Source organism: Mobula birostris, chromosome 3 (assembly GCF_030028105.1).
Source record: "Mobula birostris isolate sMobBir1 chromosome 3, sMobBir1.hap1, whole genome shotgun sequence".
In the NCBI taxonomy this organism is placed as follows: Eukaryota; Metazoa; Chordata; class Chondrichthyes; order Myliobatiformes; family Myliobatidae; genus Mobula; species Mobula birostris.
In genome coordinates this window covers 117,159,661-117,173,753 of record NC_092372.1, presented here as the reverse complement: position 1 = coordinate 117,173,753, position 14,093 = coordinate 117,159,661, and the positions used below count along the sequence as shown (strand labels likewise).

Below are 14,093 nucleotides of genomic sequence, written 5' to 3'. Positions count from 1 at the left end.
TCCCTCAGGCGTAGCAGAGATTCTCGACTCTGTGATCCAGGCACTGCCGGAAGAGAGGTGCATTTCACCGCAGCCGTGTTGCCTATGAGTCGCCTGTCGCTGATTCATTTTATTAAAATGGACAGTGCGATGCGGTGCCGATTCAGGACTCGCTTCTTCGTAATTACACTTGGTTACTGTTACATGGGTGATGAGTTAACACTGACTGATAACGCTTGTTCTATTGTCTACCAAATTACAACTCATTCAGTTCCTCACCGTAACTGATGGACTGAAAACCAGCTCGGATTGGATTGGGCTCAGCTCCGGTCAGGGTAATTGTCAAAGGGCTGTGCAAGGTCAAAGACAGAGGCCGAACCCGAGAAAGACCTGCATTTATAATTGTAGTTTGGAGCAAAGGAAATAAAACAGCATAGATTTATAGATCCAGTAGTGTGTAGTACTATGAGAGGCATAGATGATGTACAGACAATCAGAATTATATCACTGGTTTGGAAATGGCAAATACAAGAGGGAAAATGGCAGCACAATAGCCTGACTTTCAGCACAACTGCTTACAGCGCCAGCGATCACCGATTGGTGTTGAATTCCACGGCAGTTTGTAAGGTGTTCATCCGTTCTCCGCGGGACTACCAGGGTTTCCTCTGATTGCTCTGATTTCCGCCCGCATTCCAAAGACGTGCGGCTTAGGGTTAGTAAGTTGTGGGCATACGATATAGCTGCCAAAAGCAAGGGTATAATTGCGGGTGCCCTGCATGTCCTTGGCTTGCGTTAGACGCTGTTGCAATGGACTCATTTCACCATATGTTTCGATGTCACACCATAAATGTAGAAAATAATATGGGGAAAATTATCTGGAAAACAAACTTAACTCCAGTATTTAAGGTGAGAGGAGACAAACGCTGAAGAAGAAGTGCAAAGCAAATGTCATTCACACAGAGAGTAGCAGATGTTTGGCGCACGCGGACATATTGATGCTGGTTGGAACCCAAGGATCCTTTAAGATGGGCGCATGAATATACAGGTAATGGAAGAATGTGCATCTCGGACAGGCAGGGGTGATCAGTTTCATTTCGCATTACGTACGGCAGGTACAAGTGCCGAGAAGCCTGTTACTGTGCTGCCTGTAGTGCTCATTGTTCTTTCTCACCCCTCACCCTGCTTTGCTGCAGGGACAGCATTCCCCAACCATGCAGTCTCTCTTGTTCCCCCGCGCTGCTAAGAATCTTGCCATAAGCCTGAATGTAACCGTGAAGTAGATAGACTGGTAAAAAAGGCATACCGCATTTCTGTCTTCAACGGTCTGCACTGCGTCATAAAGTTGGCAAGTCATGTGGCACATGCACAGGAATTTGGTTAGGCCATAAATGGAGAACTGTGTGCAGATCTGGTCACGATTAAGGAACGCAGGAGAGCGTCACTAGGATGCTGCGGCAGGCGGCTCACAGACACAGCGGCTGCGGGAAATGACACCTTTTCTCCGCCAGTGTCTGGATCAGAGAGCGGAGTTACCCTGCTTTTGCTGAAGCAATGAGGTTCTTTCTTCTCGTTGCATTCCGCGGTCCCAGAGGTCGATCATAGCTCGTTTATATTCTGAGTTTGCTGATCTATCGAGAAGTTTCATGTGTAGTCGTGCGATCGGCAACATGTCCAGCGTAAAACTACTGGTAGCAGAGGAGACTCAACTTTCTGAGGGAAGCAACGGATGGAAATTTTGCCAAAAGAAGAGCGCTTATAATTTGCACGCGCTGCTGAAACCTAAATGTATTTACATCCGCCTGCCGTGACTCGGATTCGAACCGAGGTTGCTGCGGCCACAACGCAGAGTACTAACCACTATACGATCACGGCCACACACATCAGCGGTGCGGAATCTGCTGTCTAGACCTCTGATACCGGTGTGACTCAGTCAGTGGCTGCTACTGCCTCTGCGGCTTTTCCTCCGAGCACAAGCATACAGTACTGGAAATACTCATCAGAAGCGACAGGAGAAACCGAGCAACGCACACAAAATGCTAGTGGATCTCAGCAGGCCAAGCAGCATCTATAGAAAAGAGTAAACTCTCGAAGTTTCGGCTCAGGACCCTGCATCAGGCCCGAAACGTCCACTGTCTACTCTTTTCCACAGATGCTGCCTGGCCGGCTGGGTTTTCCCACATCTTATGTGTGTTCCTGGTCATCTTGCTTCAGAGGATATCGAGTTAGATAGTTATACCTTGTGCTCGGTACACAACTCAATAGCTAAGAATTCAATTCCCAGAAAAGGAGAGCTGCTCCCTGGTGAACGGGTGAATGTAAAAGAGCTGTAAAGGGGAGGGAAGTTCTGCAGTGTTACTCCTATCCATCTGTCATACAATATAAAAGAGTTCAAGCTATAGTTAGAAAAGTGGTGAGAGGGACAAGGAAAATGCGCCATGGAACCTACCGTGGATGCACCTGGAAAGAGAACCAGGTGTGGAAAGTTTTGGTTGATACAGAGAATAGGGGGCGTTGAAAAATATTTATCTAACTTTGTAGGTTGTTATCAGCTAACATTGCCTGTATGGGGATGGAAAGTATCCTTTTCTTAATGTCTTCTTATTGAGGGTCATATGATGGTTTGCACCAGCATATCCCAGCTATCAACTGTGCTGCAAAATAATAATCTCTAAGAGAAGGTAGGCTGCATCCCCCATTTTCCTTGGCTAATTGCATTCGGTATGTTTCACTGCGGTCCTATGCATTCTTCCAAATTCCAGTGAGTACAGGACCAAAGCTGCCAAACGCTGCTCATATGTTAACCCCTTCATTCCTGAAATAATCCTCGTGAAGCTCCTCTGGACTCTCTCCAATGACAATATATTCTTTCTGAGGTAAAGGGTCCAAAACTGATATCAATACTCCACGTGCGGCCTGACTAGTGTCTTATGAAGCTTCAGTTTTATCTCCTTGTTTTTATATTGTAGTCCTCTTGAAATAAATGTCTATATTGCATTTGCCTTCTTTACCACAGACTCAAACTGTGCATTAACCTTATTGGAGTCTTGCACGAGGACTCTTAGGTCCCTCTGCACTTCTGATGTTTCAGTTTTCTCCCCATATAGATAATAGTCCGCACTATTGTTCCTTTTATCAAATGCATTATCATCCACTTCCCAACACTATATTGCATTTGGTAATTTTTGCCCATTCTTCCAATTTTTCTAAGCCTCGTAATGCTGTAATCGCATTTCTGCCTCAGCACTGCCTACCCCACCACCTATCTTCCCATCATCCGCAAATTTTGTCATAAAGACATCAATTCCATTAATCAAATTATTCACAAATAGTGTGAAAACTGTCGGTACCAATACTGACACCTGAGTAACACCACTAGTCACTGGCAGCCAACCAGAAAATACCCCTTTTTGTCAAAAGGGGGCGATGGAAGCGTACCCAAATGCAAGATACAGACACTGAAGTACTAGGAAATATGTTTATTAAGAATGTTGCGGAAGCCAAGGAGGGAAGACAAAATGATAACACAAACGTCGATGTAGAGTGACAAACTGGAAAACCTGGACTTGGACTTGGGACTCGAACTTGACAGGGATCTCAGGTCCTAAATCGGAACTCGGGTCTTGGCAGAGACTCGGCAAGTGGTTCTAGGCTTGGCTCCTGGCTTGGACTCGGACTCGGACTTGGCTTTGATTTGACTCGGAATTGGCTTGGACTTGACTCGGACTCGGCTTGGACTTGACTCGGCCTAGGCTTGGGCCTGACTCGGACTAGGCTCGGAATTGACTCAGACTTGACGCGGACTTGGCTCGGACTTGACTCGGTCCTGGCTTGGAGTTGACTCAGACCTGGCTTGGACTTGACTCGGACTTGGCTTGGACTTTGAACTGACTGTCGACTTGGACTTGGAACTTGACCCTTGATTTGGATTTGGAACGTGGCGGTTGACTTGGACTAGGCTCAGACTTAACTTAGACACAGGAAATAGAACACTGAGCCCGAGTTCCTCCTTGGACACAGGACATAGAGCCGGAACTCTTCTTAGACACAAGGCACTAAACAGTGAGACCGTTTCCCCTTCAGTGTAGCGGCAAACGGCCGCACAATCCCAGCGGTGGAGAGGACCCGGAGAGACAGAACCACACAACAAAAGACTGCTCCTTATATTGTCAGGGAAAGGATCCAAGTGGCGGCAAGATATTGACGCAGCCCAGGAACTACAGATAGCTGCTCCAGTCTCACTCCGGCGGGTTAACTTGACGGGGATTCTGACGAGGTTACTGTCAAGGACGGTGCAGCAAGGAATCACTGGACTCCAGAGCTATTTATGTTGCCAGACTGAAACGAGAATCAGATGCCTCAATTAAGGCGCCCAACGGAACAACGGAAAAAAAGGAATAGCCGGAATAGGGAAACCACTGACTGGACCATGAACCAGAATGTGGTATTCATGGACCAGACCGTGACACTTTTATTCCCACTTGCTGGCTCCTGCCTGTCAACCATTCCTCAATCCATGCCAGTATCTTTCCTGCAACGGCATAGGATTTTACATTGTTAAGCAGCCTTATGTGAGGCACCTTATCAAATGCCTTCTGAAAATCATAGTAAATGACATCCACTACCTCTCCTTTGACCACCCTACTTGTTACTTCCTCGAAGAATTCTAACAGATTTCTTAGGCAAAATTTCCCTTCACAGAAACCATGCACTTTCTCTGGCTTTTATGCAGTCCTTAACTTCCCTTGTCAGCCACGGTTGTCCAGCCCTTCTGAAGAACATACTTATCCTGCGCCTTGTGAACTACTCCCAGAAACTTCAGCCACCTTTGTCCTGCCGTCACTCCCCACCCCAGTAGCCCTCTCCAATCCACCTGGGAAAGGTCCTCTCTCATACTGCTGTTGTTCGCTTTATTCCATTGCGATGACGATACATGCGACTTATGTTTCTTTCTCTAAAATTGCAGCATATTATCATCACCGCCTACTAATGGTTGCTTTACGTTAAGCTGACTAATAAAATCTGGGTTATCACACAACACCCAATCTATGACAGCCTTTTCCCCAATAGGCTCGAGCACAAGCTTCTCTAAGTAGCTATCTGGCAGTCATTCAACAAATTCTTCTCTTGCCATCTGACACCAATCTGATTTTCCTAATCCCCTTGTGTATCGCTTTCCCCCATTGCAATTACGACGTTAACCTTATGAAAAACCCTTTCTAATGTCTTTTGGAATGTCAACTCCACATCTTGGTTACAACGTGGAGGCCTACATTTGATTTCCATAATGCTTATCTACCGTTGCAGTTTCTCAACTCGACTCAGAAAGTTCCGGTATTCTCTGACCCTATGTCACCTTTCTACTAGTACATCGTCATACCAAACATTGTATTGATTAGAAGAGAAGAAGAAAGCCCTTTACTCCGAGTGGAGTCATCGGGACTTTCTTATTTTTTTCGAGGCCGAGCTGCTAGCTCGACGCTCAACCCAGCACAGATGGAAAGCGTGCAAGGGAGTTGGCTGGATTCGAAAGTGGGAACCATCGCTCCGAAGTCCGGCGCTGATAGCATTACGCCACCAGCCGGTATTGATTGATTACAGTTAAATGCTCATACAAGATAGGGCTTTTCAAGAACAACGTACTTGCATTCCCTGATATCATTCATAGACATCAGTTCCCATTGCTGTTTACATATTGTAATATGATTCAGATGATTCACATGCTATTGGTTATTTCAAGGTGGTCGGGAAATCGAAATTGACGATCCATTGTTGGCTGCAGTTCCTCATTAGGGCTCGTTTGTCATTTGTACCTTCCTCGTATGTTAACTGCTTTGCTTATCTTTTAAACGTATCGCTTAAATTAGTATATCCTTTTCTGTTGCAGATGTTTGCTCGTGCCGAATCAAGCTGCTGGCTTCAGACTGATTAACTCCTTACGCTACTGGCAATGCAGTTATATTAAAATCACGATCAGAGGCTTCTATAAAAGTGTAAATAATGCGACATTTACACATTCAAACAAAACAAGTACACAGTTTTACCGAGGATCAAGAATGTATGTATGGACGAGGAGACGTAACAGTAGCACACACGATAGTCACACGAAAAATGTTACAAGTAATTCGGTAAATTAGTCAGTACATTTATTGAACAATGCATTACGTCTATATTGTATGTATTATTATATAATAGCCCACAGCATGACCGAGTTAGGAAATTATTCCCAATTCAAATATATATATATATATATATACATGAGGCGTACTATGGAAAATTATTCTGATGTCATACGTTACAAAGAAGCAGGACAACTACGATTGGTAAATTTCCTCCTGTGACTTCATATTATGTGGAAAATATTAATTCTGTGACTGAATATCTTATTCAGTTTTCAGACATCTCTTTATATTTTACACGCCTCAGCTTCGTTCAACATCGGATAGACTTGATACCACGCTGCGAATTATTTTTCTCTACGTCACTGATATCGTAAAAATCCACACCCAAACATTGGCGTAAGGTCAGCTATACTTTGGACCCGTTCTTCTGAAGACTAATCGGAAATGTCAGGGTCGGAAATGTTGCTTGGATCCTGAGGAATTATGATTTAGAAAAACACAATAATTAAGAAAAAATAAGAAACCAATAATAAGTAATTAGTAAGCAACATACTGTATATTAAAGGCGATCTCTTCGCAAACATTCACCAACTTAGTCATTAATATATGCATTTGATGTAATAGTCTGAATTTTGAGGTTATGTATATCTATGCAAATCTATATTCAGGCTTGTTTCTACTAGAAATGTCTACATTTTCCGAGTTCTGAATTACCAGTTGCAAATCTAAAACCATATTCAGTATAGTCTCGGATTGCTATCTTCAGTAAACATCCAGAGGAAAAATTAAAGCGAGGCAACGTTCACCCACCAGCAAAAGAAAAAGACATTGCCGTCGGAGCACCTGTGGCTCGGCAGCATCTGCGGTGGAGACTGGACGGTCGACTAGTCAGATCGTCGCAATTCAGAACCACTGAAGGAGTCGATGGAAGACAGCCATTATTGTAATGAATACAGGGACAGATGGCCAAAGGCTGCAAGCGATAGGTGACTCCAGCTGAGGATGGGTTTGATTGCCAGATAGAGCCAGATCATGGAATAGAAGAGGCGATATAGCAACAGAGGGAGTGGGTGGATAGCTGAAAGTAAGAAAAGGAGCAGGTTATGGAAGCCGACAGGAAATGAAGGTAAACAGGTAAAAAAAATAAGATAACTGGGAAAAGATGAAGAGTGTGCGGATGATGGGTAGTTAGAATCAGCAAAGGAGGGGAATAAAACTGAGAGATGAGGAAGTATAGTGCATCTAAATTTGTCTGCCTCAGATGGACGTGTAGATCAGAATGAAATTGAAAAGGGAACAAAAGGAGCTGGTTATCAGAAGCCGGAGAATTCAATATTGATGCCGTTGGGTTGTAGCCTGTCCAAGCGAAAAATATTACATAGATCTTCTACATAGCAGAAGAATGCGTGGGAATATAAATGGCTTGTAACCGGGAGTTTCATGTCTTGCATGTTAATAATGTTTGAAAGACCTGCTGAATCCTGCTTGCCTTCGAGCGCAGATGCTCATCTCACAAGCAATGCTTAGGATAAAGGACCATATTCGCCTTCTATTTCCAGCCTAATGTTTTGCTGCACATTCCTGTGAGTTTCCAAGCTTCATTGCCAGAAACACGATGCTCGTCAGTTGAATGACTGGAATATGCACTAGAGACTGCGGGAGCATGTAAAGCACTGTATCAATGTCGCGTCTTTCGCTCATGGAATGCTAATCATTACCGGTCAAGATTAACATTAATCAATTGGAAATGTGTACTTTAACGACCTTTGATATAGTTTTAGAGATCAGGTCGATTGTTGAATTGTTCATTGATAGAAATGGCATTAACTAACCTTATTCATAAGATTTTTACAATTATTCCATATCTTTCTCAGTCCAGAAACTGAAACAGCAACCATTATAGAGAATTCCAACATGGTTAGGACAAATAGAACGACCATGATGCCAAGCTGCCATGTCTGTGAATCAAGGGCGAGAACATGCTAATAACAATCAGACAGAACAATTACTGAACGCCATCTAGTCTCATAGAAAGCTTCGACGTCATTTATAGAATAAAGTCAAATCCGAATGAAAGTTTGGAATCGTTGCATTAACGCGAAGGATGAGAAGTACAACTGTCTTTCGACGATGTACAAAACTGCATTCCCTTTCTATATCGTTACATGCAGCTGTGCAGTGCCCTTCCCGCTGACGGCCAATGTTCCCTTAGTTATTTCCAAAATTATTACTCCATCATTCCTGACGAGACGAGAAAAAAGAATCAGGAAGAGAAGGGATGTTAATAGGCAAATGAGTGACGTGTGCAACAGCAGTATGAATTATGGAGTATCAACGCATGGATTGACAGATCGGGTGACTCGGAGATTTGTGCTGGAGCATTGCCAGAAACACTTTAATATTTCTCAGTACTCGCACAGACTCCTTCTGCACGTGACACCCTATTGTTGTTTTGCTTTCTAACACCGAGCTAATACTGGAAAACTGTAACAATTGACAAATTTAGCTTCATCTCTTGTACTTGCGATGTGGAACCAGGAAAAGCACAGCGGAACAATCGAACACAGAACACTGACCATCGTAGCACATTACAGGACCTTCGGCCCATGATGTTGTGCTGACTTCTTAATATCTTAATCAATGTAACCGTTAGCTCCAATAAAATGCATATTTTTTTAATACAAACAAGATATTAGCTTAACGAGTCATGTGTATATCCAGATATTGAATCAGGCGGTGAAATACATCGTTCACTTCAAATCAACTCAACTCAGCGATGATTCAGATCGCTTCCAGCGCCAACATTGCATAACCACAACTCACTCATCCGAACGGTACTTCTCTGGAATGTAGGAGGAAACCGAAGTTCCAGGAAGACTTCTACGCCTTAACCGGGAGAAATTATAAGTCCCTTCTTACAAGCAGCGGCGGGAATTCAACCTCGATTGGTGATCGCTGTCGCTGTAAAAGCTGTTACGCTAACCGCTATACTACCGAGTCTCGAAATGAATATAGGTAATATTATATATACAAAATAGTTCAAAATGAAATAATAGACAGGTGGATCCGTGCAACGCGAGTTATAAATGTAATAAATCGAACTTTATGTGAAAGTGGAATGTTTCGGTCCTCGGTTATCCATATAATGATATCATATAGAAAATGATCTTAGGAAATGATATTCTTTTGCAAATATAAATACCATATGACTTCTCATCATCACTTACCTCCGGATAAATGGTCCGATAATCGCAGAATCTTCCGTCAGTGCACGGAATGCTTGTCGTCCAAAAGTTCGATTCAATTGAAATTTGAAGCACAGCTTCCAAGGCAATAACGGTGCTGATCATATTCATGATCAAAAACCACGTGAGCTTCAATGCAATGCATAATAATATATATACAGTTGTGAATTACAGTAAGGATATGTTAAAACAGTTAAATTAAATACGTAGTGTAAAAATAGAAATAAACTAAGTAAACAACAGGAATTCTGCAGATGCTGCAAATTCAAGCAACACACATCAAAGTTGCTGGTGAACGCAGCAGGCCAGGCAGCATCTCTAGGAAGAGGTACAGTCGACGTTTCAGGCCGAGACCCTTCGTCAGGACTAAGTAGTGGGGTAGTGTTCGTGGGTTCAATATCTATTTAGTAAACAGATGGCACAGAGAAAGAAGCAGTTCCTGAATCGTTGAGTGTGCGCTTTCAGGCCTCTTTACCTCCTTCCTGATAGTAGCAACAAGAACAAGGCATGAACTGATTTTTAATCGAGATTCTTAAAGATAGATGCCTCCTTTGCGAGGCATCACTCCTTGAAGATATCTTAGGTACTACGAGGCTAGTGCCCATAATGGAGCTGACCAATTTCAGAACTCTTTGTAGTTTATTTCGATACTAATCAGTAGACCCCAACCCCACCCCCTCACCTACCACTCGGCGATGCAGCTACTTAGCATGTTCTGCAAGGTCCATCTGTAGACATTTGTGAGTGTTTTTGTGACATACCAAACTTCCTAAAGGTCCTAATGAAATATAGCTGTAGTCGTGCCTTCTTTGTAGGTGCATCGATATAAGACCATAAAACAAAGGAGCAGAAGTCTGCCATTCGTCCCATCGAGTCTGCTCCGCCATTTTAACATGAGCTGATCCATTCTCCCATTTAGTCCCATTCCCCCACCTTCTCACCATAACCTTTCATGACCTGGCTGCTCAAAGACCTATCAATCTCTGACTTAAATACACCCAATGGCTTGGCCTCCACTGCTGCCCGTGGCAACAAATTCCATAGATTCACCACCCTCTGACTAAAAAAATGTCGTCGCATTGCTGTTCTGAATGGGCGCCCTTGAATCCTTAAGTCATGCCCTCTCGAACTGGACTCCCCCACGATGGGAAACAACTTTGTCACATCCACTCTGTCCATGCCGTTCAACATTCGAAATGTTTCTATGAGGTCTCCCCTCATTCTTCTAAACTCCAAGAAATACAGTCCAAGAGCGGACAAACGTTCCTCATATGTTAACCCTCTCATTCCTGGAATCATTCTGGTTAATCTTCTCTGTACCCTCCCCAACGTCAGCACATCCTTTCTTAAATAAGGAGACCAAAACTGCCCACAGTACTCCAAGTGAGGTCTCACCAGCGCCTTATAGAGCCTCAACATCACATCCCTGCTCCTATACTCTATTCCTCTAGAAATGAATGCCAACATTGCATTCGCCTTCTTCACTACTGACTCAACCTGGAGGTTAACTTTAAGGGTATCCTGTACGAGGATTCCCAAGTCCCGTTGCATCTCCGTACTTTGAATTTTTTCCCCATTTAAATAATAGCCTGCCCGTTTATTTTTTCTGCCAAAGTGCATAACCATACACTTTCCAACATTGTACTTCATTTGCCACTTCTCTGCCCATTCTTCCAATCTATCGAATTCTCTCTGCAGACTGTCCGTTCCCTCAGCACTACCGGCCCCTCCACCTACCTTCGTATCGTCAGCAAACTTAGCCACAAAGCCATCTATTCCTTAACCCAAATCGTTGATGTACAATGTAAAAAGGAGCGGCCCTAACGTGGACCCCTGTGGAACACCACTGGTAACCGGCAGCCAACCAGAATAGGATCCCTTTATTCTCATTCTCTGTTACCTGCTAATCAGCTAACGCTCTATCCACGTATGTAACTTTCCCGCAATTCCATGGGCTCCTATCTTGTTAAGTAGCCTCATGTAAGGCAAGTTGTCAAAGGCCTTTGAAAATCCAAATATACAACATCCACTGCATCTCCCTTGTCTAGCCTACCGGTAATTTCTTCAAAAAATTGTAATAGGTTTGTCAGGCAGCATTTTTCTTCAAGGAATCCATGCTGAGTTCTGCCTATCTTGTCATATGCCTCCAGGTGCTCTTTAACCTCATCCTTGACAATCGACTCCAACAACTTCCCAACCACCGATGTCAAGCTAACAGGTCTATATTTCCCTTCTTGCTTCTTTGCCCCCTTCTTAAATAGCGGAGTGACATTTGCAATCTTCTGGTCCTCCGGAACCATGTCAGAATCTATCGATTTTTGAAAGATCATCGCTAATGTCTCCGCAATCTCCACAGCTACTTCCTTCAGAACACGTGGGTGCATTCCATTTGGTCCGGGAGATTTATCTACCTTGAGGCTATTCAGCTTCCTGAGTACTTTCTCTGTCCTAATTGTGACTGCACACTTCTCTTCACTGCCACGTTTGAGTGTCCGGTATACTGCTGATGTCTTCCTCACTGAAGACTGATGCAAAATACTTATTCAGTTCCTCTGCCATCTCCTTATTTCCCATTACAATTTCTCCAGCATCATTTTCTATCGGTCCTATGTCTACTCTCACCTGTCTTTTACTCTTCATATACTTGAAAAAGCTTTTAGAATCCTCTTTGATATTATTTGCTATTTTCCTTTCATAGAAGCATTCGTAATAAGGTGGATGAATTGAAAGTGCAGATTGTTATTAATGATTATGATATAGTTGGGATCACAGAGACATGGCTCCAGGGTGACCAGGGATGGGAGCTCAACGTTCAGGGATAGTCAATATTAAGGAGGGATAGACATGAAGGAAGGGGAGGTGGAGTGGCGTTGCTGGTTAAAGAAGAGATTAACGCAATAGAAAGGAAGGACATTAGCCGGGAGGATGTGGAATCGATATGGGTAGAGCTGTGTAACACTAAGGGGCAGAAGACGCTGGTGGGAGTTGTGTACAGGCCACCTAACAGTAGTAGTGAGGTCGGAGATGGTATTAAACAGGAAATTAGAAATGTGTGCAATAAAGGAACAGCAGTTATAATGGGTGACTTCAATCTACATGTAGATTGGGTGAACCAAATTGGTAAAGGTGCTGAGGAAGAGGATTTCTTGGAATGTATGCGGGATGGTTTTTTGAACCAACATGTCGAGGAAACAACTAGAGAGCAGGCTATTCTGGACTGGGTTTTGAGCAATGCGGAAGAGTTAATTAGTAATCTTGTCGTGAGAGGCCCCTTGGGTAAGAGTGACCATAATATGGTGGAATTCTTCATTAAGATGGAGAGTGACATAGTTAATTCAGAAACAAAGGTTCTGAACTTAGAGGGGTAACTTTGAAGGTATGAGACGTGAATTAGCTAAGATAGACTGGCAAATGACACTTAAAGGATTGACGGTGGGTATGCAATGGCAAGCATTTAAAGATTGCATGGATGAACTACAACAATTGTTCATCCCAGTTTGGCAAAAGAATAAATCAAGGAAGGTAGTGCACCCGTGGCTGACAAAAGAAATTAGGGATAGTATCAATTCCAAAGAAGAAGCATACAAATTAGCCAGAGAAAGTGGCTCACCTGAGGACTGGGAGAAATTCAGAGTTCAGCAGAGGAGGACAAAGGGCTTAATTAGGAAGGGGAAAAAAGATTATGAGAGAAAACTGGCAGGCAACATAAAAACGGACTGTAAAAGCTTTTATAGATATGTGAAAAGGAAAGGACTGGTAAAGACAAATGTAGGTCCCCTGCAGACAGAAACAGGTGAATTGATTATGGGGAGCAAGGACATGGCAGACTAATTGAATAATTACTTTGGTTCCGTCTTCACTAAGGAGGACATGAATAATCTTTCAGAAATAGTAGGGGACAGAGGGTCCAGTGAGATGGAGGAACTGAGCGAAGTACATGTTAGTAGGGAAGTGGTGTTAGGTAAATTGAAGGGATTGAAGGCAGAGAAATCCCCAGAGCCAGATGGTCTGCATCCCAGAGTGCTTAAGGAAGTAGCCCAAGAAATAGTGGATGCATTAGTGATAATTTTTCAAAACTCGTTAGATTCTGGACTAGTTCCTGAGGATTGGAGGGTGGCTAATGTAACTCCACTTTTTAAAAAAGGAGGGAGAGAGAAACCGGGGAATTATAGACCGGTTAGCCTAACGTCGGTGGTGGGGAAACTGCTGGAGTCACTTATCAAGGATGTGATAACAGCACATTTGGAAAGCGGTGAAATGATCGGACAAAGTCAGCATGGATTTGTGAAAGGAAAATCATGTCTGACGAATCTCATTGAATTTTTTGAGGATGTAACTAGTAGAGTGGATAGTGTAGAACCTGTGGATGTGGTATATTTGGATTTTCAGAAGGCTTTTGACAAAGTCCCACACAGGAGATTAGTGTGCAAACTTAAAGCACACGGTATTGGGGGTAAGCTATTGGTGTGGGTGGAGAGTTGGTTGGCAGACAGGAGGCAAGGAGTGGGAATAAACGGGACCTTTCCAGAATGGCAGGCGGTGACTAGTGGGGTACCGCAAGGCTCAGTGCTGGGACCCCAGTTGTTTACAATATATATTAATGACTTGGATGAGGGAATTAAATGCAGCATCTCCAAGTTTGCGGATGACACGAAGCTGGGTGGCAGTGTTAGCTGTGAGGAGGATGCTAAGAGGATGCAGGGTGACTTGGATAGGTTGGGTGAGTGGGCAAATTCATGGCAGATGCAAT

General features: G+C 43.5%; 1 non-coding gene across 1 annotated transcript; it reads right to left on the bottom strand.

Annotated features, from left to right (window-relative positions):
- Positions 1-1,779: 1,779 nt before the first annotated feature.
- Positions 1,780-1,851, bottom strand: trnah-gug (transfer RNA histidin (anticodon GUG)). The gene has a single exon. It is a non-coding gene; the product is annotated as a tRNA-His (tRNA).
- Between the last annotated feature and the right edge of the window lie 12,242 nt (positions 1,852-14,093).